The sequence below is a fragment of the Grampus griseus genome (genome assembly GCF_964374135.1).
Source record: "Grampus griseus genome assembly, chromosome: 2".
In the NCBI taxonomy this organism is placed as follows: Eukaryota; Metazoa; Chordata; class Mammalia; order Artiodactyla; family Delphinidae; genus Grampus; species Grampus griseus.
Window position 1 is genome coordinate 5,842,986 of NC_139018.1, and position 25,193 is coordinate 5,868,178.

The following is a 25,193-nucleotide window of genomic DNA, read 5'->3' on the forward strand; positions in this document are numbered from 1 at the left end:
TGCAGCAGCCGCTGCCTTCCTGCTCGGTGGCTGGGAACCTCCTTCCCATGTCTGAGCCTCAGTTTCTTCCTCTGGGAAATGGGGAGTTCATTGAGATGACATGTGGAAGGGCCCAGCCTGGTGCCTGGGCGTGCTGGAGGCTTGGAAAAGGCAGCTGACATTTGTCCTGTCCAAGTGGGCTGTGGTATTGGACGGCCGAGGGCAGGGACCAGGGAGCCCCACACGATTCTCCGTGGACATAGCTTTTCAGTGGCCACCCCTGCCCCAGAGCTCTCAGGCTCTGCGGCCCTGGATTCTTGGTGGAGGGTGGGGAGTTGTCTGGCCTGACTCCCTCCCCAGCCAGAGACCCAGGTCCAGAGTGGGGAAGGGCCTTGCTCAGGCCACTCACTGTTCTAGGCACTGGGATCCAGGGACAAGGGAGGCAGCCCCTGGAGGACACCAGGTAAATGGCCAGGGAACAGTGCAGTGCATCCAGGGACCATCATGGGAGGCCAAGACTTTCCCCAGGCTACACGGAGGATGGGAGGCCACTGTAGGCAAAGGGAGCGACAGCGCACAGGGTGTGAGGGAATGGACACTTCTGGGCCCTACGAGTAGCCAGCTTGACGTCGGGGGCCTGGGACAAAGTGTACAGGGGGTGGAGCAGGCCGCTGGCAGCAGATCAAGAGGTACCCAGGTGCCAGCTTTGGGGGTCTGCTGTTTCTCCAGGGGGCAGCCCTCTAATGGGAGACTGAGGGCTCCCAGCTGTGTGACCTTGGATAAGTCACTTCACCTCTCTGAATCTTAGCTTGTCATCTGTAAACTGGAGGAGGCACCCCAGTGGAATAATGATGATGACAATGGTGATGTCTCATCAGATTGTTGCAAGGCTCAACTAGGGATCCAGATGTGCACACGCCTAGTACTTGGGAGGGCTGGTGTCGCCATTTGTGTCATCCCCCCCTCCAAAAAACCCCCCAGTATTTGATGTGTTAATTGTGCGTGACAGCTTTTCAACTACCGATCCGTTTTAAGCAGTGGATGGTCAATTTGCTTTTCAGGCGTTCTTTAAAATGAGTCTTGGTTTGGCTTCCAGGGGTAGAAATCCTTGGCTAGAGTCGCATTTTCCTCTGTAGAAATATTTGCAGGGGCCACTGGCCACTTCTCCTGGGAAACTGGATGCTCTGTGGTGTTAATCTGGTCCTTAGGAGAATGCTGGGGGCCTGGAACGTTGGGGCCATGTCTGTCCACTCTCTGACCTGCCTCAACGCCCAGGCATCTCCTCACCACGCCGGGCCTGGCTGTCCCCATGTCAGCAAAGCGTGGTGTAGGAGGAGAAAGGCCCGAGGGCCTCCCCGAGGCCCCTGGCTGTGGACAGGGAGGCCTGGCTCCCTCTGGCCAGCCCATGGACACCTGGGAGGCTGTTGCCTACTCAGTCTGGATCAGCAGATATTGACGGAGGGCCGGCTGCTCTGTGCCAGGCCCGGGAGAGGGCCCAACAGGTGACCCGCATGCAGGCCCTGCCCTCGGGGAGCTCCCCGTCGGGACCCCTGCTTCTGATGCCGTTCTGGGTTGACTTGGAAGTGGCCGTGCCAGCCTCTTGCCCTGTGCCGGGGGCACGTGTCCCTAGTGGCTGTGGCCCAGGCCTGGAACAGGCGTTTGCCCTGGCCGTGGTCCTGGCTGGAGTGGTGGGCCTCACGCTGTGAACACAGATGCCCCACACCCCAGCGTCACGGGCAAGGTGGCTTCCCTGGGCCCTGGGCAGAGAATCCTCCACCTTTGCGGGGGCAAAGTGCCCAGGCCTCCAGAGGAGGTCTGTCGTGGTTGGAGGGCTTCCAGATGTGGGTTCCTGAGCCACGGGCGGGGAGTAGACCCCTGGCCCTGATAGTCGATGTGCCCGGGGTCTCAGCCGCCGCCCACATACACGGGCTCTGGCCACGCGACCAGCCTTTCAGTGCTTGGCACGCGCTCAGCTGTGGGCTTTCGGAACAGGGATGACGAATCTCCAAATGGGATTTCAGCCGGGCCCCTACCTCCTCGCCCACCGGGGTGGAATCGGCCCTCCCTTCAAGTCTGACCAGGCCTGGGCTCGGGGGCCAGGGAAGTGGGTGGGCTCTCTTCTCCATGGTGTGGACCCCTGCAGCATCCCAGATTTCTAAACACTCATGGGTGGGCCTAGAGGGGTTTTATCGCTCACCCGTGCTGTGTGTCAATAAGATTGTTAAAAAAAACACAAAACCAACCACAGCCAGACAAGAGTCCCTGTCCGTGGTGGAATCTGGTGCCTTTAGAAGCAGAGGGATGGAGAAGTAAGGGGGAGCTCTTCCACAAGAAATAGACTCTCATATCTTGGGATTTGGGAAAACAGAACTGGTGAGGGTTTTTTTTTTTTTTCTTCCCAGGCACTCCGTATTATTAAGACACTCTGTCTTATAAGGGATGTTGGATAATTAATCCTGTGGTGAGACAATAGCAACAAACGTTCAAATATATTTAAATGATGAGCAAGCTCTTTAATGCGGACCTGTAAAATCATTGTGGGCCAGTGGCACGAAGGAGGGGGGACTTGGATTTATTGAAATGTACTTTTCCCCTTCAGAAGATGGGACTTTCTTTTGTGTATGCTCACACACACATACACACACATACACAACGCACACACGCATGCACAGAGCATTTAGCCAGAACCCTGCTAAGTCTTTTCCCTTTTCAGTCGAAAAGAATCAATTATGCCTTGTGGTCTCTTTCCAAAAACCACTTTTGATGGTGTGATTTTGTTTCAGTCGAGAGCGCTCCAATCAGCCCCTCAGAAACAAGCAGGGGGAAAAAATGCCCTCTCACCAAATTTCTGGCCGTCTGCGCAGATTCTCAGCAACTGAGAATATTGACAGCAGTCAGAATTCTGTGGCTGTTGAAACTTCGCCTCTAATTGAACTGGGAAAGGTAAACCCAGATTCAGGGCTCTGCACGCTGTAATTGCAATAATTTAATTTAGCTATTTAACCTGTAATTCAGTGGTATTTATTAAGGAGCATGGGAGAAAATGAGGCCATTAGGAGCCAGAGATGAATACATTGAAATGAAAATGAACACTTCTAACTGCCAGTTGACCTTCGGTTTGTAGCAGTTTTTATTAGGCTGGTCACGGTAATTACCAGGACGTGAATCGGGGAGGAAAGTGAATAATTCCGTAATGAACATTTTTATTCATTATCTCACATTTTCAGGAAGCGGACAAGTTATCTCGCTGAAGTATTGGCCTACACACCCTTTCTGTTTGTTTTTTAAAAAATGATTGTTTGTGGACAATAGCATCATTCCATGTGGAGGGAGATGGCGTCCAGGGCGTCCAGAGAGGCACGCTGGTGGGTCATCGGTGCTGGGTGTACTTCTAGGGTGCACGGGGGAGACAGCTGTACCGTACAATAGGTATTGTCAGCCTGGCAGGGACCAGGAGAGTGCATGCCTGCCAGCCCCTCTGGGAAATGTTTTTACAAAATTATCGATCGTGTGGAAAGCTTTCTTGACTTGAGAATACGTAGGTATTCTTGTGTCCTTTTAGGGTGGTTGTAAAGCAGTTCAGTATTTAGAGGGCTGGAGACATAGCTGGGAACATGTAGAGAGATCCCTCATGCCCTTGGGTCCAGGAATTCTACTTCTGGGTCACCATCCTGAAGATTAACTAGGTATATGCCTGAAAACATGGGCACGCACTGCAGTGTCCTTGTCACAGTGGAAAGTTTTGGAAGCAAGTCGATTCCAGTAGGAGGAGAATGGCTACATGAACGGTGTCCCAGCCGTATGATGGGAAACATCACATAGCAATGAAAAATAAGGATTTTACGGCGTTTCTCCCAACGTGGGAAAATGCTCCCAATGTAATATCAAGAGAGAAAAGCACAAACCAAAACGGTATACAGTAATAGCTCAATCAGTAGGTGTCTGTTTGTACAAGTCCACTGAAAAGGGACTGGAAGGGAGCACCGAAATGTTAATGGAAGTTACTTTGGTGGTCTCTATTTTCCTTCCGTATCCTGGTCTGTTATCTGTAAAATTTTCTACGAGAAGAAAGTGTTCCTTTAAAAATCAGAAGACGCAGTAACATTGATTTAAAGTTGTGGTGACTTTAGCTGATCGGAAAGAGAAGTTTCTAGCCGGACACCCTGCCTCGGGCTCTGCCAACCTTGTGGTTTCATTAGCTCCTCCCACTTCCCAGAAAACCATTCAGCCCTTAGATGTAACAGGGGGATACGAGCTGAAAACACTTGTGTCAGCCCAGTGGTGATGGATAGCTTCCCATCACGGAAGGCTTGCATCCCTGTGCGTTTGGGAGGCCTCTTCTTTTTATTGGCTGTATTTCCATTCCCTTCTTGTGGCCCCAAATTGGGAGTCAGAGACCCTCCTCCTCTGGGTCTGGGGCTGCGTGGTCCAGAAGTGGGGGCATATGGTGAGGACATCTGTTGAGTCGATGGGCCCCAGTCTCTGCATCTTCTTCGCTCCAGCGTCTGCCCAGTCTCTGGCAGTGGTCATTTCCATTCTGATAGAGATGTTAGAAAGAATCATATCTGTTCATGCAGCTAGGAAGAGGGAGTGTGCGGTTTGTGTGTGTATCTTAGCGTTGTCAGAAGAACCTTATTAGATACTTGGATGATATCCACCCCCCCAAACAGGGTCTTCATTTCCTCCCTGAGTGCCCCTTACCCTCTGATACCCACAGGAACCTCCTGGAGGCTTGCCTCCCGGAAAAGAAATTATTCTCTTTCCAATTTTCAATTTTCCAACTTCGCTCCTTTTCTTTATTAAGTGCACTATGGTTACTGGAGAGAAAGAAAGAAACTGACAGCTCTGCCCTGAATTCAGAGTGCCTGGACCCTGCTTTGCATACCGACTTCAGCCGGCTGGCAGGAAGGGGCCAGGGGGTTCCTTAGACCCGGGGCGGCGCCTGGCAGGCTGTGGGCCCTCTGCAGATGTGCCCATCTGCCCGTGGTCCTCTTCTCACTTATCTGCTCGATGCCACCAACCGTAATCCTACACAGTGCCCCAAGATGAGACAACGGCTGGCAAAGGCTCCGTCACGAACCCTGGGAAGGGCACAGGTGAGGGAGGCAGGAAGCCACACAGCTGCCCCCCTGGTTGTACATCTTGGGCCTCCTACCAGGCTGAGAATAAAGTTCACGAGATTATACAAATCCTCCCGACCAAGTTCCTAGCTCGGGGCACATGTTCCTGCAACCCCTCTAGCCCTGAGCCTCGATGTTGCCATGATCCGCATGGTAATCATGATACCCACCTAACTGGTGTGGACCCAGTATCGCCTTGGATGTGAGGACACCTGGCTTATGGCAAACACCCAGTGAAAGGGCTCTCGAGGTGTCTAATACAGCTTGAAAGCATTTTGACGTGTCAGAGTGGACGGGTACACGTGCTCCCTGCACACAGAGCTTCCATTTTGTTGGTTGAGAACCCCAACATCCTTTTTCCGTTGCCTCCCCCGCACCATGGATACAGGGCATTCTCTTTGTAGGCACATGTTTGCCCAAAGTGCAGCTGACCCGGTTGAACCTCTGAGGCTCCCTGGAATCTTGGGAGCATTTGTTAAGACAGCTACAGATGGCAGATAGGCAAGGAGGATGGCCACCGCAGAGCGAGAGCTTTTCTGGAAAGACTGTGGCCCTGGGACCTTCCGTTACAGGTCCGTCCATAGCCATGGTTGTCATTGGGGGAGACGTGGAGACATGGAAACCTGTCTCCCTGAAAAGCTGGCCACTGGCCTAGCTTGGGAGGGGGAGGGAGGACGCCAGAGCACTTGTTTCCATGGTGGGGGGATAGCTCGTGCACCTGCCCCCTCCCCCAATTTTTTTAAGGTCCGGAAGAGGGTGTCACGGCGCTGCATCCCGGGAGCCACGCTCAGCAGAACGCAGCCGTCCGCGCTCCAGTGGAGGAACTCTGGAACCTTTCCTCCGCCTGGTTGCCTGGTTACAAGATCATCTGTCACCAGTTCCCTGAGGAGGGGGCTTGGCTGGGGAGACACGAGAGGGGGAGTTGGGAGATAGTGTCTGCTGTTGGGAGTGCAATGAGTACACTCGATCATATCTAATTCCCATTTATATTACGCCGGACAGCCCCACTGCCCAGCTGCCCTCTTGAAGCCTCGGACCGCTGGGGTTTTTTGATGCATGAATGAAGACTGGGAAGTGGGCCAGGACTTGGCTCATGGGCTTCTCCATCATTTATTAGCTTCTAGTTTTAATTGTTTCCCGACTTCTTTCCAGATATTTATCTAGGAAGAATTGTCAGTTCTTGCTGCGCCGTGCAGATGCGCGGGGCAGGCGCCGGCTGCAGAATTTTAATGGCTTTTCTGGACGCAGGCAGGATTCAGTTCAGCAGGTGTTGGTAGAGCACCTACTATGTGTCAAGACGGTGCCAAGCGATGAAGGGATTCCGGGATGGATGGAGAGAGGCTCCCACTCTGGAGGGATCTGCTGTCCCTTGGGAGCGGAGTCGGGGCGCTTTACTGGGAAATGTATTTGCATTTAGTTTGAGCGCCGCTGTGGCTGCTCGCCGCTGGATGGGTTTGAGCTGTGTGACCTCAGGCAGATTGCTTTATGTCTCTGAGCCTTGGATTCTCCATCTGAACCCGAGGCAATGACCCTAGTAGGAGTTATCAAACGAATGCTGAGACATGCAGGCTGTTGTATTTGGGGTCCCAGGGAAGGGTCCTGGGTCTCAGGGGTTGTGGGGTGGGCTGATGACAGGGTGCTGGGTGGCGAAGTGTAGGCCGTGGGCCTGCTGTCCGCCTTCTGCATTCTGGTCTCATCTGTGAAATGGGGGTGCTGGGGGAGACCCCACGAAGGAGGCGTGGGGAATATCGGGGGAGCCATTGGTGGCTTCTCTTTCTTTTCTTCAGAAGAAGCCCTGGGTCAGGGCGGACCAGCCTGTTGGTGCCTGGGGTGGGTTTGTCGAGGGGACTCAGAAGCACAGGTTAGGAGCCAGAGCTTGGCTCACCGAACACACGTGTGACTTGGGAAGTCTTTTTTCCACTGGGCAGCCTCAGTTTCCCCATCTGGTACGTGGGGAGGGCTGGATGACCTTGCTGTTGCCTGCCTTAAGTTTACACTTTGGGTGGCCTTAGACAGACATGAGTAAATCCTCTGCCACAGGCTTCTCGTCCATGGACTGCAGTGAAAGCACGTAACTTGTGGGATGAAACGAGGTCTTGCTGACCTAGTGCCCGTGGGTGCCCAGTGCCCCTCAGGGTCTGTCGGCTCCCGGGGGCTGCTGTCCCCGAGGGCAGTTGGCCCCCTGGTTGAGAAGACTGGCCCGTGGTCTCTGCTCCCTCACTTCCTACAGGAGCTCGGGCCAGACACCTAAACCCTTTGAATCTCACTTTTCTTCCTGTAAGACACAGACATTTGCTTCCTCTTGGGGCCATTTCACAGATGAGGAATGTCACACTGGAGACGGATCCAGAGGAGTGGGGAAGCTTGCCCAGGGTCACCCAGCTAACACCCACCGAGTCAGGAATAGAGCCGTGCCTCATGCGTGGTTCAAGGCGCAGGGGCGGCGCTGGATGGAGTCCTGAGTGGCCCAGAGGGATGCCTCCCCGGTGGGATGTTTGTCCAGAAGCCCCAGCTTCTTGGCCGGCCAGGTGGAAGTGTGGGCCGTTCACTGACTGCTCCCTCAGCGGCTGGGAACAGTCTGGGGCTGGGAGCGTTTGCTCTGTGCTCGGGTTCAAAGGATGGAAGACAGGTGACTGGTGTGGTGGCCCTGCCACCAGCCCTGAGCTTTCCGACGTTGCTTCTCCTCCATCATTTTGGGAGATGGTTCGTGTGCGGGGACACACACGTTTCTCACAGGGTTCCCAAGGAAATGGGAACTCCTTGAATTTCGACTTTGCTGTGGCACCATATTGGTGGGCAGAAACCATCAACGTCGGGCCCATAGAGTGACTGGATTTCGTCGGGGCGGCTGCAGGAAAAGCTGGGAGAAAAATTCCTTCGATTTCTCAGATTGCTTCTTGAACATGAGGTTAAAAGTCCATTTTCGATTTGGGGGTTTTTAAGAGAGATCCCTTTTGAAATTTGTCCAGAATGATCTGAAACTAAATGATCCCGGACTTGGTTAAAAAGTGGTGACGTCAGACTCTTCATGGTCTGGACTAGAGCTTCTGTTAATGGTGGAGTTTGTAAGTATGTGTGTTTGGCTTTTGCTTTTTCACTCTGTTTCACTTATTATGTCAGAGTTGGGTTTAGTCATTTATTTTATTTTTTAGAAGAGAAGCGTTTTTACAGAAAAGGGTGGTGAGAGGACTGGGGGGAGGTCAGCCCTCTGCAGCCGGAATCTGAGTTCTCCAGCGTGTTGTACCAAGTCGATGGTTATTATTCCCCCCGAAAATAATGTCCTTTTTTACTTGTTTTTAACACTCTGCCCTGGGCATCTGTTCCAGGCATTGTGGGTGAACGTAGACTGCGTTCTGACAATGGCTTAAAGCAAAGCACTTACTGAAAAGCATTCTCTACTTAATTACATTTCCTTCTTCTGGAAGCTATTTTATTTTTTTTTTATAATCACATGTTAATTGTGTATTAGCGGGGCCTTTCTGATGAGTTGAAAACAGAGTGAAACCTTTGTAAACAACACAGAGAGAAAGAAAAGGGAATGTGTGAAGCAAGACAGTGGTGATGCGCCAGTTCCAAGAGGCCGAAATAACTACACTTCTTGACGCCGGGGGTGGGGGGGGGGGGAGGAAGTGGTACCTGGAAGTCCTTTTTCTGAGTGACAGCTCCCCTGATGGGGAGGGCGGGACCGCGGCTGCTGATCAGTGATGGTGAAGGGCGGGCTCATGGGCGCCACCTACTCATTCATTCACCCACTCATTCGTTCACTCACTCATTCATTCATTCTCTCATTTAGTCATTCACTCATTCATTCACTGACTCACTCATTCATTCACTCATTCACATTCTTACCCATGAATAGCTTCCTCTGTTGGGTGCCGGCCAGATGTAAGATTCTTTACATGCGTGCCCGAGATCCTCAAGACAGGTATTAACCTCATTCGTGCAGAAGGAAACTGTAGCTCAGAGTTGAGTTCACACATTCACGTTCAGCCGAAGCTCCCAAGCAGGAGATTCAGATCTGTCAGGCCCAAGGGACTCAGCCTCGGTGAGGTTCTGAAGTGGCCGTGTCCCTTCCCATCCAGACTTCAGATGGTCCAGAGATAATCTGGTACCTGTGTGGGCAGTGGGAGGGAAGGAGGAGCCATCAGGGCTGGGTGTGTGTGCGTGTGCGTGTGTGTATGTGTGTGTATGCGTGTGTGGGGGGGGGTGGGGTGGGGGTGAGGTGAAAGGTCGCCAGAACTCGCTGGCATTGTTTTCTTTTCCGCCTTTTAACAGCTTTATTGAAAGCACCAGCCCCGGTTTACAATCCCTCTTGTGGCGAGAGGGGCCCCCCGAAAGCCCGTCTCTGTTCCCCGTGTAAAGGGCTGGGCTTGCAGGGGCTTTGCAGTTCCCAGGCTGTTATTAGGGAAGCGTGGCCCGGGCGCTTCAGATGAAAGTGCTACTGTGCGAGCGCCAGGTTCACCGCGCGCGATCCAAGGAAAGCCTGCCAAGACAGCGTTGTGAACGGGCGCCAAGCAAAACACACGCATTCCGTCCCGTGGAGCCAGCTCACTTCTGCAAATAGAGGAAAAATTGACTTTCTGATTGGGAGTGTTTCTACAACTCAGAAGAATCACTCCAGTGATTGTTCTAAAAATATTCCGGAGGCAGCACGTTCTCCAAGGCCTCGGGATTCTGAGCGGTCCTTAATTGTACTTTTTATGTAATCTCTCCGGATCGCGTTTTTTTTTTTTTTTAATGGACTCAAGCTTGCGTGGTCATCCTCTCTGCTCCCTCCTCCCCCTCCCCCAACGCGGCAGGATTGCTGCCTTGTTAAAGCGTGGTGTACGCAGCAGAAACTGTATTTTTATCTCTTTGACTTCAGGAAGTGTATTTGGGTTTTCATCTCCTGCAGCCGCTGTTGCAAGGCTCACGTCTGAGCAGCCGAATGTAGGGCAGCCCCTGACGTCCTGGCGTTGGTGGCCGAGCCCAGTTCTGGAGGGAGGCGTCCGTCAGGCGGACGGTTTTTGGTGGCAGGCTCGGGGGAGGGGGTGCTGCTCCCTCTGCCTGTTGAGGCTGGCATTCCCCTTTACCAGGCACAGAGCTCCCTAGGAGCCCCGGATATTTGCAGCTCCAGGCCGTTCTGGAATTCATATGATTTCTATAATGACGAAATTGACTGGGATTCCACAAGTCCGCTTACTGCCAAAAGTCAGTGATGTGGGCCCCTCCTTCTCTTCTCTGGTCTCAGAGTTTCTCTCCACCCTCTTTCTCCCCTCTTTCTCCTCCCCTTCCCACTCTCTGCCTTACCCGCGATCCCCACTTTCCCCTTGCAGTCAGCTTTGCCAGGTGCAGCTTCCGTGCTGCTGGGGAAGCCGGGGCACGTCTAGCTTCGGATTGGCAGCCCCAGAGCTGCTGACCTTTGCAGGATGTTCGACAGCATCCCTGCCTCTACCCACCAGATGCCAGTAACACCGCCACCCTCCTAATCGTGGCCGTCAAAAATATCTCCAGACGTTGCCAAAATCCCCGAGGGGGGCGAAATAGTCCTCAGTTGAGAACCACTGTTCTAGCTCTTTTTTCCAAACTGGCACTCGCTACAGCCAGGAAAAGGACTGGGGAATATTAGTATCTATTTTTAGGTTCACGGATCACCAAAAATAATAGGATGGAATCAAAGGCCTTGGAAATGGAGAAAGAATTCCCGCTGTTGAATTTCCCCCCCACAAAGTGTATTTTAAGAAGTCCTGATCCTGGTTTGAGGGGCAACGACGGTGGGTGGTGGATGCTGGGCGGTGAGCCGTTTGTCGCGGTGATACCTGCAGGATTTGGAACCGCCAGAGTCTGTACCTTCAAATAATCAAGCAGTTTTCCTCTAAAAAAAATCTCCCAGACTGAGCTTATGAGACAAATCTACTAGAATTAGGTAACTGATAGTCTTATTGGTAAGTGGACGATTCGGAGGAATTGGTAGTGTTTCTGGCAACGTACACTAGGACTTTCTCAGTGTTGTTGCCTCTCTTTCCTTCCTCTCTCCCCGCCTGCCTCCTTGCTTCCCTTAGAGGTTGTTTCCCCCATGTTAGGAGTGGGACCGGGCCCGCTCACGGGCAGCAGCGGCCTCATTTGGATGGCATGTGCTGTACCCATGTACAGCAATCCTGTTCTGTGGCCTTAAATGTTGACTGGTTAGTGGGGCATCCAATAGGGTCAGGCGCCAGGCGCCAGGTGTCATTTCGCCCATCGGCAGCCTATCTGTGAGAAATCTAGAACTGGGTGGTCCGCGGGTTTCGCGCTGGGCTTCTCTGGAACGCCATGTGGCCAAGTGCGCACGTGACAGCGTCAGCGTGATTTCCTGCGCTCAGCCAAAACCCATGCTTCCGCCGGCTTCTTCCCGCCAGCTGGCCGCCCGAGCCAGCCTTGAGGTGCTCCGGCCATTTGGAATTCGCGGGACTCCACCTCCCCTGGGGCCTGAGCTCCGCAGCTTCACGTTCTCCAGTGCGAACCCGACAGGACATCCTGGGGGCCTCCTGGCTCCAGATGTACAGTCGGTTTGGGCTGCAGCTCCTCTGCCCCTCCCACCCCGCCTCCTCTGTCGCCAGCCAGCCTCCGCTTGCCCCTGCACATTTCCTCCCGCCCTTGGCGTTGCTGCCGCCTTCCTCTGCCCTTGTGGGGTGGGGGCGTGGGGCGGTGCTGTGACAGCCGCGTGCAGGAGGCGCGTCTGGTCCAACCCAGTGCCTTGGTTGGGTCTAACCAGTGGGCCAGCCAGCCACATCGCTGGGGTTAGTGGTGTTTGGAGAGAGGCTGAGTGGTGAGCCCTCACCCGTGTGTGTGTGTGTGCGCGCACACCCCTGCATGTGTGTGTGAACCTGTGTGCAGCCGCTGTGGGGGCTGCTAGGTTTCTCTCCCATAACCTCCCGTGGCATTCGGTGCGTCTCCGAACGCGCTGATTCTCTGATCATGCCGGGCAGCTCCGCTGTGCAGAGGGGCATCTGGGAACTTCGACACTGTGAGCCGAGGCTGGCGAGGATGACCATCTCCCCACCGCCCGCGGGCTGCAGGAAGCTGGCACCGTGGCAGAGGCAAAGCACCGCAGAAGTGCTGCAGGTTTTTCATATGGAAATGTGAAATAATGGGGTGATTAAATAGAGCTGTATATTAAAGTACATCTGACATTAGAATTACCATAATGTGCTGTAGCCTTAGGCTGAGTACTTTATTTGCCATCTGCGTCGGCCCAAAATCCCCCGGGGAAGCGCTAAAATATTCTGAATAAACTCAGCTCGAGTTCTTATTGAGAGTAAAATACCATTTGTGGCCCGTCGTATTGATTCGTCTTAATTGTGGTGCAGAAAAGAACATTCACTCGCTGGTGACTTTTGTGCTCGGTGACAGGCTGTCTGGAGTTACTGTAACATTGCAGTTGGTTAACCTGGATGGGGCCAGGCGGGCACCTCGGCTCCAGCCGGGATGCCAAGGTGCCAGCCCGGGCGCGCGGCACAGCTGGTGCTTCCTGCCAGCCCCCCTGCTCGCCTCCAGGGAGGGTGCTGGGGAGCAGGGCGCCCACACGGGGGCCGAGGCCCCTCCCTACGCCTGGCCTCGGCTCTCAGGGTCGGGAAAGGTGGCCCACTGGAGGAGGCTGTCCTGGAGGGGCATGACTTCAGTCTCAGCTCTTGGTTGCAGGGAGATACTAGACATATTTAAGAAAACAAAACTAAAAAAAGAAAAGAATCCACCCACCCAGGCAAAGTCAAGCTTGGGTGGTTACCGGTTCGTGGCGGTGGGGTCTGGTAACAGTCCCTGCAGCCCTTTTGTGGGGGTGGGGGGAGCATGTGGCGTGGAAGTGCTCGTGCGTTAAAGATAAATGACTCAGCGGTGGGAAGCACTTGGTGATCCAGACAGTGCCCCCTGCCCCGTTCATAAGGTCCAGTTTTTATCCTATGATCGCCTATCATTATACACAACTTAAATATTCAGATATTCTCCACAAACCTTGGGCTAGCATGTTTTTATCACTAATTCCGAACAAGGGAATAACCTTTCACTTCAGAGACAAATGAGACACATTTACAGGTGCGCATCTGCTGTTTCCTTGTGTTTTATCAATCCCAGTGGACCCGCACACTTTTGCTCTAACGCACGCCGCTCAGAACAATCTATGTAACATATTACTGCTTGTCTGTGGTGTGTGGCTGTGGGTCCGCTCCGCGTTAGCTAACCCGTATCACTCGGCCTCGAGGCTCTCCGTAACGTCAGTTACCTCCTCCGGGCTAAACGTACACTCCGTTAAAACGAGGCTTACTGCCCCTGCAGTACTTCTCGGGGTGGAACGTGGAGAGTTCTGTGGATTTAAGGAAAGGAAGGATGGAGGCCCGCCTCGTGAAGGAAGTCATGAATTACAGAGAAGGGAGACTTCCTGTGTCAGCCAGAATGTGTGTGTGAGGTGTGCTTGGCATGTGTACGTGTGTGCACAACTGTGTACACACCAGCGCTCAAGCACCCAAGCAGCTCACTGCGTGACGGGTTTTGCCTGTGTATTTCTTAATTCACTCTTTATTTTATTAAGTGATGAGGATGGTTTGCTCTATGCCTCCTCTTCATGTTCTCTGCTAAATTCCCGTCCCCAGAATTCTAGAATCCTTTCAGAAAACCCTGTACTGGGGGGGAGAGGGTTGGGGAAGTACATTCATCTCTCAGTCCACCAACACCCACTGGAAAAGTGTAGGTCCTTTTCAGAGAAGTCTACGGAAAGCAGATTTCAAGGGAGTCTGACGATGCATTCATCTATCTCGGGGAAGACATGATCTCCAACGCATGTGAGAGCCTGGTGTAAAGCGGGGGGGGGGGACTGTATAAAGATGATCTTGAGGAGTGCGCTGTAGTTTCTCAAGAATGCTGTGAGTTGCCACGTATAAAATCACTCTGTGTGTCTTGCCTCCGGCTCTTGCATCTGACTAGCAAACACCACGGCTCTCACCCTGCCCCGAGATGCCCCCTCCACAGTTAGAGGTATTGCTTTGTTTCAGGGCTGGGTGGCTGTTTCCTGAGCCTGAACTGCACACCTGGTGCGACCACAGAATCGAGCAGTTGAAGTCAAGACTGTTTGGGGGAAATCTTGGGTGTATGGGGCCTGCGGCCGTAGTTCAGTTTTCGTACTTCCCTGTTTCCCCAAGAGTCTGGACCACCCCATTCCTGAAGGCGGGCTTCTCAGCCGTGGGTGTTCAGATAAGAGGCTTCTGCTGGAATAATAGAACTTCTGCTGGAGACGGTGATGTAGAAGCCGCCTCGCTTCCTGAGCTCGTGGTCCTCGTAGATTGGACCTGAAGTTCCCTCTTTGTGTTTTCCACCCCCCAGTGTCATTTCTTTATACATTACGGTTTCTTAGTTTGGGAAGGGCAGGTCTGGCCTGCAACCAAACTCTCCGAAGGGTTTACCTCCATCCTTTCGTTGTACTGAGATTTTGTTGTACTGAACAGTTCGTGATTCAAATAGACCTTGAGCGTGGGCTTGAAAATCTTCATTTAAAAAAAAAATCAAAGTTTTCATTGTGATGGAATTTGCAGCAATGGACTTTGGTCTCTCTCCAGCTCAGTTTCTTTGTGTGTTTTCAGAGCCTCCTCAGGTGGATCCCCCATCGCCTCTTCAGTTCCACATCCAGGTCCTCGCCTCCACGAATCTTAAGATCCCACCTCCATGTTTTTGTTCCTGCAGTTTCCTCCGCTAGGCACACACTTTCTGCCCTTTCTCTGCACAATGGACTCATTGAGCTCCAGGGTCTCCTCCTGCGAGAAGTCTCCCCCGATCCTCCCAGGCCATCAGTCTCTCCTCCTCTGGGCCCTGCACCGTGTGGCACACCCTTTCTTAGTGAACTAGTGGCCTGAGCCCTTACTGCATGTTTGTGGAGTCAAGAGCCTCTTGTCCTGGACCGCAGGCTCTGCATGGGCATCCCTCCTGAGCTCAGTGCGGGCCTGGCAGACGACACACGCTGCCTGCACGTGTAGAGTAAAGGGAGGAAGGGAGGAAGGAGCAAACGAACAGACGTGTGGACAAGAGCCTCTCAGCTTTTGCTCCAGTGGTTCGGTTTCCGGGTGCAGACGTAGTGTTGTGCAGACGTTGGGTGTTGTCCTGAGGGGCTTCCTGGCTTTTTAGGAGGAGAATGCGAACACCGAGAGTGGGGCATCTTTTTCACGTTTACGATTCAGCCCTGGGTTTGGAGGGTGAGTGTGGGTGAGTGAGGACAGCCCTGCACGGGAAACCCTGCAGAACGAGCAGGGGATGCATCGGATGGAAACACTTGCACAGTTCTCCGCAGGTCCTTGCCTTTCTCATCGCCTCTCCCATCTCCCCGCCCCTGCCTGCTTCTGCAGCCAACAGACCTGCTTTCTCTTTGGTGCACCCCGAGGGTGCTCACACAGGGCTCTCCACCCCGAGTGCCTTCCCTGCTGGATCTGGGCCGGTGCCACTTTCCCTGTGTCTGGCTTGAACTCACCTCCACGCGGTGTTGCCTGCGTGCCTCTTCCCTGGATGCTCTGAGGTCACTCGGCAGATCCTGCTCTGCCTCAGAATCCTTTGTGTCCACAGCTTAACCCACCCCTGCTCCCCCCGACCCCCACCTGTGGCTGATCCCTCCAAGTAAGTAGGTCCTGTTGTGGGTCCTAGCGCCTAGCACATGGTGACCGGATGGACGAGTGAATGAATGAATGGGAAAGGGACGTCCCTAGAATATTTTGGACAAGATTAGGTTTCCTTGGCCTTAGTAACTTCCCAGGATGCTGCTTTTGCTCTGCTGGGGTTCTTGTGGCCCTGGCTGTCTAGGGGGATGCTGGGGCCTCAGTTTGAGGCTGTGGTGAAGCCTGAAGGCCCAGTCCTCCAGCCCGAGGTAACTTGGGCATCGGAAGCACAAAGCTGACCTCTGCCGCATGGGTGCTCTCAGGGTGAGTGGACCGCAGCCGGGTGAGGTTTCTTACTTGTGGGGCCTCTTGATTCTCAGCCAAGCTCCACGTGGCATTTCCTGCACAGAGCCTCCAGCTCGCGGCACCGGCCAGCTCGCTGGTGTGCGCGGGGGCAGGGGGAATGGTGTGCTGTGTCTGGTCCAGGGCCGGTTACGGCGGAGTTTGCAAGCCCGGTGGAGGGGCAGCCAGGTGTGCGTCAGACACGACCCAGGCCCTGGGCTCAGACCCAGCTGTGAATCTGGGCTCTGTGACCCACAGGCTGTCTGACCCAGGACCCCTCACTTAGCTGTGATGAGACTGAGTTTCTCTTTTATATAAGATCTGGATTAGAGCCCACTTTCCAGAGTGGCTGTGAGCGCCCACAAGTCCACCTCTGGCACGTGCAGTGGTACGTGAGTCAAGCCCACCAGAGTCAAGGGCAGGTGATACCAGTGTGGTGATCAGTGTCGAGCAGCATTCCCCCAAGGCTATGGGGATTCAGAGGGGGCTACGCTTGGGCTGTGTCTAAGAAGATGTTTTGCAGGGAGAGGAGGAAAGGCAGGTATTCCAGGCAGCTGAAACGGCAGGTGCAAGGAGGTGTGAGATGCACGGGCAGGGAGAGGACCAGGAGGGTGGGGGGTCCAGCGCGTGAGTGGGCAGTGAGTCCGGCCGGATCCTGAAGGCTGAGAGCCCGGTGCTTCCTCCGGGCAGCAGCGGCTGTCAGGGCTGTGATGTGGGAGGATCGCTGGCCCGCTTGCCCCCTCTGCCAGGGCGGCTGGCTTAGAGGTGGATGGGGGCGGTGGCGGAGCGTCTGGCTTCTTTGGAGTCACCTGGATCCCAGTATCCTCTGGTGGTTGGAACACAGCCAGCGGGGAGGCATGGGCATGCTAGGTGGGGTCCTGCCCAGCGAGCCCGGGAAGCGGGGTCGTGGTGAGTGCCGAGCTGGGCCCTGCTCCAGAGGCGGCCTTGCCTGGAGGGCAGACTGTGCAGCCTGGGAAGGTTCACCCAGACCTGGGCAGACGCCCTTGTTCTGCCTGTGATGACTTTAGCCACGCTGACCACGGCGGGAGCAAACAGACAGAACACAGCTAACACAGGTGCCGGCAATTCTGAAGCACGTGTGCGTTCGTCACCCTGCTGATGGCCGGAGTTGGGGCAGTAGCACGATCACCTCAGCCCCGGTCCTCAGGGAGCTTGGAATCCAGACCAGATGATGAATTTTAAATAAATGACCCAAGGCCAGTCATGTGGCCTCCGGTAACTTACTTGCGGTCTCTGAGCCTCCTTTATTGCTCCTGTGTGGTCACGGGCAGAGAGCTATCATGAGACTACATGGGGTGATGCAGGTTCTAACCCCCAAAGGCAGCCAAGCCCTTGCGTGCTTTTCTCTCCCTGCACCTTGAGCTTGGTCCTAGCAGCACTCTTACTTTTCATGAAATAACTGAGAGGGTTATTAGGTGCTCTCGTCTCCCCCTGGAATTCGAGAGCTGCATCCCTCGATACCAGCAGAATACCTAGTGGATAAAGGGTGCCCAGCTCCTACGTGTTTCAATGAATGAATGAAAGGCAAGCGTAGGCATTGCTCTTGCAGGACACACCCTGCTACCTAGTCCACTCAGCTCTACCTATCTTGGTTCCCCCACTTAGTGGGCTTATGTGAGCTGGGATCCAGGGATGGCAAAGAGGCAGACGCACACCCTGTGTGGTGGTAATGGCTGTCTGGAGCTCTGGGTTAAGGAGGATTCTGAGGCCTGGTGGGGGAGTGTGGGGATGGATTGGCAATGTCCGCCACGGGCATTGGCTGTGCTAGACTGAGGCTGGCTCAGCACTTCATCACCAGGGAGACCATTTAGTAGCAGTAGTAGTGCTACTACTGTCACCACCAGAACCAACGCCCAACAAAGGGCATCTATTACTTTTCCATGAGATGATTGGCCTGAGTTCACCAAGTTGTTGAATTCTAGCCGAGAACAACACGTCTCCACGTTTCACTAGCATGTGGCTGGAACCAAAGGTGAGATCCCGAGGCACACACAAATGCCCCGTCTCCTACCCTGGGGTCCCTTGTCTTGGGAGGGGCCCAGGTCCGCACCCTTTCCTCTTCTGACTAAGCTTTTATCTAGAGCACGGCTGTCTGTGTGGCTCTGGGCTGATGACCTTATCTCTTCCAGTCTTCAGTTTCCTCATCTGTGAGATGGTGCTGCTGACAATTCTTGACCTTGGGAGTTGTGAGGACAGTTCTCCTTAGCTGCAGGCAGCTCATGTAAGGGTTTAATAACGGTTTCTTGTTACTGCTGTTATTTTTCCCTTAGCTCCACCTTCTCTCTTGGAGAGGCTGAGGTTTTGTTTGATAGGATGCTTTCAGAACAAGCAGGGGTGCTTATAGATTTCATAGGTGACTGTGCTCAGAAATGATATGAACATGAAACTTACAGAGTTCCCCAAGGAAACCAACTGACATTTTCTTTCTGGGGGATCATGAAAGGGAAGACAGTCTTTAAACTAATAAGGGGTCTACACATCTAGAGATAATAGTGACAATAATTATTAACATTTTGGCGCTGAGGAGGTGGCATTGCTAGTGGGTATAGATTCTGGAGGAGGATTGGGTGGTCGGCCAATGAATCCAGCCCTCTCCTTGGGCACCGGGTACCCTAAAATCCAGAGAGGGAAGGGGCCTGCCCCAGGGAGACCCTGGATCTAACAGCCTGCCCCAGACCCTGGCTGCCAGTGTCTCATGACCCCTTCACCAGGTCCTGAGTGGCACGTTGCCCCGTAGGCTCACCTGCTCTCTTAAACATCTCCACTCCAGGGACAAGGCCCGTGGTGGACCCGACTGGGCTCCATCAAAGGGTCATCGATGCCCTTCCCTGGGAGGACACACACAGTGTGATGGGAGGACCTTTTCATTGTGAAACAGGCCCTGACGAGTGTAAAGAGAACGATCTCAGGTGGTGCTGGGGGGTGCAGCTGGGATGGAGCCAGGTCTCTGGAAGCCCGAGCAGGGACATGGCCCTCCCCTTGCTGGCTGGGGGACTCTGCCTCTCTGAGCTGTCGCATCATCACGTGCCAGCAGGGAGGTGGTCCTTGCCTGGCCTCCCTCAGCGGTCGTGTGAGTGACGATGAAATGCGCTAATGGCTGTGAAAATGCCAAACCAACTGTCAAGTGCTTTGCAAACTGTAGAGGGCCACGTGAAGCCAAGACCCAGTTCTTTCTTCAGTGTCCAAGTGTCAGGGCTCTCATTTTTGCCTCCAGCTTTGGGAGGAGAAAGGCCCTGGCCGGTGATCGCCCCAGGCCCTGCTTGAGCTGGGAGGTGGCTTTTGAGCAGCCGTGAACCACTAAATCCCCTGCAGGCAGGAATACCCTTCTACTGGGTATCACTTGGCTTTAGGAGAGCCCTCTTAAATTATTGCTCTCAATTATGGCCTTTTTATTGAATAATAACTCAGTTAAAGGTGTGCTTTTTATTGAACATCCCTGATACCTTTATTGGTATTATTAGAGTAACCAGCATAATAAGGAAGAACAATTATTTAAATGCTCATTAAAAAAATAAAAAAACAACTCCTACTAGCAGAGGTGGGGAGGCGGTAGCACTTCATTGCAGGAGCCCAGTTGCGTGTTGGTTCCCAAGAGTCACAAAAAAAATGCCTTTTCCTCAACGTTTGCAAGTTTCTACTTCCCTGGAACCTCTAATGCATTAGGCAGGCTGCATTAAAATTCCTCCAGGGGAGAGGGTGTGGAGAAAGGGAACCCTCTTGCACTGCTGGTGGGAATGTAAATTGATACAGCCACTATGGAGAACAGTATGGAGGTTCCTTAAAAAACTAAAAACAGAACTACCATATGACCCAGCAATCCCACTCCTGGACACATACCCTGAGAAAACCATAATTCAAAAAGAGTCATGTACCACAATGTTCATTGCAGCTCTATTTACAATAGCCAGGACATGGAAGCAACCTAAGTGTCCATCAACAGATGAATGGATAAAGAAGATGTGGCACATATATACAATGGAATATTACTCAGCCATAAAAAGAAACGAAATTGAGTTATTTGTAGTGAGGTGGATGGACCTAGAGACTGTCACACAGAGTGAAGTAAGTCAGAAAGAGAAAAACAAATACCGTATGCTAACACATATATATGGAATCTAAAAAAAAAAAAAAGTTTCTGAAGAACCTAGGGGCAGGAGAGGAATAAAGATGCAGATGTAGAGAATGGACTTGAGGACACAGGGAGGGGGAAGGGTAAGCTGGGACGAAGTGAGAGAGTGGTATGGACATATATACACTACGAAACGTAAAATAGATAACTAGTGGGAAGCAGCCGCATAGCACAGGGAGATCAGCTCTGTGCTTTGTGTCCACCTAGAGGGGTGGGGTAGGGAGGGTGGGAGGGAGACGCAAGAGGGAGGAGATATGGGGATATATGTATATGTATAGCTGATTCACTTTGTTATACAGCAGAAACTAACACAGCATTGTAAAGCAATTATACTCCAATAAAGATGTTAAAAAATAAAAAAGAAAAGAAAATTCCTCCAGGGTTTTATTACTGCCAGAGTTAGACTGAAAGGCATCCCTGAAGCGTCCACTGCCAGGTACGAGATGGATAATAAACAAAACACGCAAAGCCCAACCGTAACATGTGCGCAGTGATGTGTGAATTTTGTAGGGTGTGTCCACATGCGCGATCTCATTTGCTCCCCCGGCCCTCTTTGGAAGCAGATATGTTATTCCTGCTCTACTGATGAGGAAACAGAGGCTCAGAGAGGTTAAGCGACTTGATCAACATCACTCTGCTGGGAATGTCAAGGCGGAGGTATGAACTCACGCTGCTGTCCAGGGTTCTCTTCAGCAGAGATCACTGGGAGGGTTTTGAATTTGAGAAAAACACAGGGCCTCCCTTGAAAGCCAGGAGAGCAAAAGAAGACCCAGTGTGGGTTTCTGCCAATGGATACCAAAAATGTCTGAGGAAGAAAGAAGGAAGGAAGCAAGCAAACAAGACACAGGCCCTGGGTTCTGAGTCGCCAAGCCTGATGCAGTGATCCAAACGCAGCTGACGTTTCTCGGCCTGTAGGCCAGGTTTGGCGTCGCTGGGTAAGTCGCTTCAAAATAACCTAGGCGTCGGGCTTCCCTGGTGGCGCAGTGGTTGGGAGTCCGCCTGCCGATGCAGGGGGTGCGGGTTTGTGCCCCGGTCCGGGAAGATCCCACGTGCTGCGGAGTGGCTGGGCCTGTGGGCCATGGCCGCTGGGCCTGCGCGTCAGGAGCCTGTGCTCCGCAATGGGAGAGGCCACAGCAGTGAGAGGCCCGCGTACCGCAAAAAAATAAAATAAAATAAAAATAAAAATAACCTAGGCGTCGACCTCTCAGTTGGAACGTCGGCAGCCACAGTGGCAGCGTGTCGGGACATGGACCCTGTCTGGGCCACCAGCGAAGTCGGCACGTGGTAGAGCTTCCAGCTCACCTCTGGGCAGGTGGCCCTGAGCTCCAGGAGCGGGGACAGCCCTGAGTCCGAAGCAGCCCTCTCACCGAGGGTCTTCCGCTGCATTTAAAAATGAGCCATTGGTGACTGTGTGTGTTGGGGCTTTAAAATATTTAGTGAGTTTTTGAACAGAAAAATGTTCCGAGCGGCTCTTCAAAGGCTTCCTGACATTGTTCAGTTCTCAAAAGTGAGCAGCCCCAGTGCTCAAGGCTGCTTCTAGGTAAGAGATAACCATGAAGTGGTAATATGGAAATGAACATTTTATTTAAAAGAGAAAGTTACGGAGGAGAGTGGAAAGTGCATTGTCTAGGGAGGGCCTTTGAGGGCTGGGAGATTTTAAAAACATCGGAAGCTGTCAGATCCTGGGAAGACCGGCACCTGCAGTGAATCTTGCCATGGCGTGGAGAGAAGTGTGGGCGCCAGATGGGTTCAGGGGTGCGGGAAAAGAGCTTACCCTGGCTTGACGAGGGACCCTGGAATCCTATTCAAGGGATACGCACAGAGCTTTTCTCCCCCTGATGGTGAATTCCGGACAGTTAACTTCCTCCCGGTTGCTCCAAGTTAGAGTTTTAGCAGTGTCTTTTGCTCTTTTTTTTTTTTATACAAAAAGTGGAAACATCTGAACTCTTTAGAACACGCAGCTACATGTTTCTCAGCAGCTGCCGTTTGAGTTAAAAAATATATATATTTTAATTGGCCATTTCATTCCTGGCCTGCCTAAGAGTTTTGCATCGTCTTCTGATACCCAACATTCCTCACGGGCAGCAGAACTTTCTAGAAAATGTGTAGCCATCAGAAGAAGAAACAGGAAGTGCTCTGGAGAGACCCAAGGAAATGAAGATGATGAAAAAGGAGATTGGGGGAAGGGAGGCGGCCCGTCGTCTTAAACACATGAGGAACCAGAGCAGCTGTGTGCAGTAGCCTGGTTAATGAGAGTGGCTGGAGCGGAGGTGAAGGGTATAGACTGCGCTTTAATTGGAAGATCTATGACCTTGTGGGAGGTGGGGCTTCACTTGTGTTATGAGCTCCTGTGTCAGAAAGGGACTTTTCCTTTATCTTATTTATTACTCGTTTATTCTGTCTAGCTCCAGAAAAGGATTTGCGGAGGGCTCTAAATATCATGGCTTCTGGCCAGCTTTCCCGTGAGGCTGTCTGAGGTGAAGAGTTCTGCTCCCCACACGCGTTAACTAATAAGCCAGGACAGGAGATGCTGCCTCCAGGAAGCTGGCGCTCTCTGCCGTAGCGGGGTGGCACGCAGGACGGGAAGGCTGGGGTGTCCGTGTGGCCTTACCGCTCCCGCAGTAAGGACCACGGCCGCCCAGGGCCTTGGGAAGGAAAGGCCCTGTTTCCAGGTGGGGAAATTCTCCCCAGGGGCTCCAGCATGGGGAACTGAATTACACAGACATACTGGGAGGAGGAAGTTGCCCAGACACCCTGTATAAAGAAAATTGCCTCAGAAGTTCTCCTGGAGCTGTGTTGAAAAGTGAGGTGAAGCTGACCTTCGGAATTCTTTTTTCCTTTTTGTCCTCCCTGCCCCCCGCACCCCTCTTGGTCTCCTCACTACCAAAGACACAGACACATGTCCTGTTGCACATGAGCGTGCAGTGATGCCCGTAGACCACCAGACCTGGAAGGCAGGTCTTGGTTTCCAGTGGTGGGTGATCTGGCCCAGTTGCTTCTGTGTCTGGGAGAATCTCCACCCTGCCCCCCTGCCCCCTGGACAGCCCGCACACACTGCATGGCTCAGGGAGGTCCAGGCCCCTTGGACCTTGGACCTTGGGAGAGGTCAAGTTTAACCTGTATGGAACTCGGGACGTTTGGTCCCAGAGCCACTTGGATTTTACTGCTAAGGGTGAAGCCCCCAAGAAACATAATTTGTGGCTGGAAAACCAAAAAAATACATCTCTATACGGGATTTCAGAAGTCCTTAATCTTCCAGGGAGTGGCTGAGATGGGGCTTGTCTGCTCCAGCCCGCCCCGTGTACTCCCCCCTCCCCTTCCTGATACGGGGGGGGGGGGGTATGGAAATTAACATGCACGTTTGGCTCCACCAGGGAGCTTGCGGCTACCGTGCTTTATCAGCGTTCAAATCTTCCAGGTACAAGAACGTTTGAAAAAACAAAAGGGTATTTCAGGATCTCAGCTGTGATGTCGTGTTCCCTTTTCCTTTCCCGGCCAGTGAGCAAACCTGATGTTGGAAAGCAGGACCTGCCCACACCTGTCCTGTTCACGTGAAGCATGAGGAGAAGAGGTTCAGGCTGGAGAAGCAGCCAGTTTCACCCGCAGGTTCAGGACGTTGGCCGCAAAAGAGGTTCTGGTTGGAAGGTCTAGGCTCCATTTTGTGATGACCCTAATGATGGACAAAGACAGGGACGTTTTGGCTCTGTGCCACCAGCGTCCACTAAGACTGGCTCCCGATGTCACCAGAGCCAGTTTGTAACAATTCCACACTTGCCACCATTAATCCTGACCGTCCTGTCAGATGTGACATTCTTTCACTCAGTGTTTCTGGCAAAGGACCTCACCCCTCCCCCTCCCCAGGGGTCTCTGGAGGCCAGATTCCACACTGTGCTTAGGGGTGTGTGTGTGTGTGTGTGTGTGTGTGTGTGTGTGTGAGGCCAGGAGAGCAATGGTGGGGGACAGCTGTCACCCAGTAGTGATGTTCATGACATGCTGAATCCTTCTGTTCCTACGCATCCGTGTTTAAATCTGACAGCGCTTTCTGCATGGACCCTGGTGTGTGAAACCCTGGGATTTCCTGTAGTTAAAATCCCGAGTGATGCAGAGGTATCAGCCGTTTCTCGTAAAATGTTCGGGCGGGTTTCCCTGGTGGCGCAGTGGTTGAGAGTCCGCCTGCCGATGCAGGGGACACGGGTTCGTGCCCCGGTCCGGGAGGATCCCACAGGCCGTGGAGCGGCTGGGCCCGTGAGCCATGGCCGCTGAGCCTGTGCGTCCGGAGCCTGTGCTCCGCAACGGGAGAGGCCGCGACGGTGAGAGGCCCGCGTACCGCAAAAAAAAAAAAAAAAAAAAGTTTGCAAGGCGATTTGGTTTGATTTGTGCTTCTTAGAACTTTATTGGATCAAAGATTGCCTAGTCAGTGACTGAGGGGGGAGGGGACAGTTTTGCCCCCCAGGGAGGTTTGGCAATGCCTGGAGAGATTTTGGATCCTCATGATTGGGAGGGGAGGGAGTGCTACTGGCTTCTAGTGGGTAGAGGCCAGGGATGCTGCTGAACACCCTGCAAAGCACAGGGCGGCCCCCGGCCCCCAGGCGGAGAATCATCAGGGTCTACATGTCAGTAGTGCCTTGCTTGTCAATCCCTGGTCTAGACCGTGGCCAGTGTGAAGGTAGCCCTGAACGGCTGAAATCTGCCCTGCTATCTTTTATGCAGTCCAGCCTTCCCATACTTCCTATTACTGGAATCAGGCATTCTCACAAACACATCTCCTTCGGCTTCTGAGGTGATGGGCTTAAGGACACCGTATTTTAGGGGCACAGAGGGATGTCTACCGAATTGCGGTAACTTGCTGAGGACGCATGCCTGGTCCGGGCTTTGCCAGGGCCGCCAGCCCACAGAGCAGGCTTCTTCAGCCCCTCTGCCGGGGACCTGCCAGGGGGTCGCAGGCCTGGGCCTGCTCAGAAGCCGTCCCGCTGCTGCCGCCCTCAAGGGCCGCGGGTCCCCGGACACACTCGGCTC

At 53.2% G+C, this 25,193-nt stretch overlaps 1 protein-coding gene across 5 annotated transcripts in view; it reads left to right on the plus strand.

Moving 5' to 3' along the window:
- Window positions 1–25,193, plus strand: part of BCL11B (BCL11 transcription factor B) — a gene marked incomplete at both ends in the record, with an annotated part of 91,172 nt that overhangs the window by 63,813 nt on the left and 2,166 nt on the right. The gene's annotated exons all lie outside the window — the stretch shown is intronic.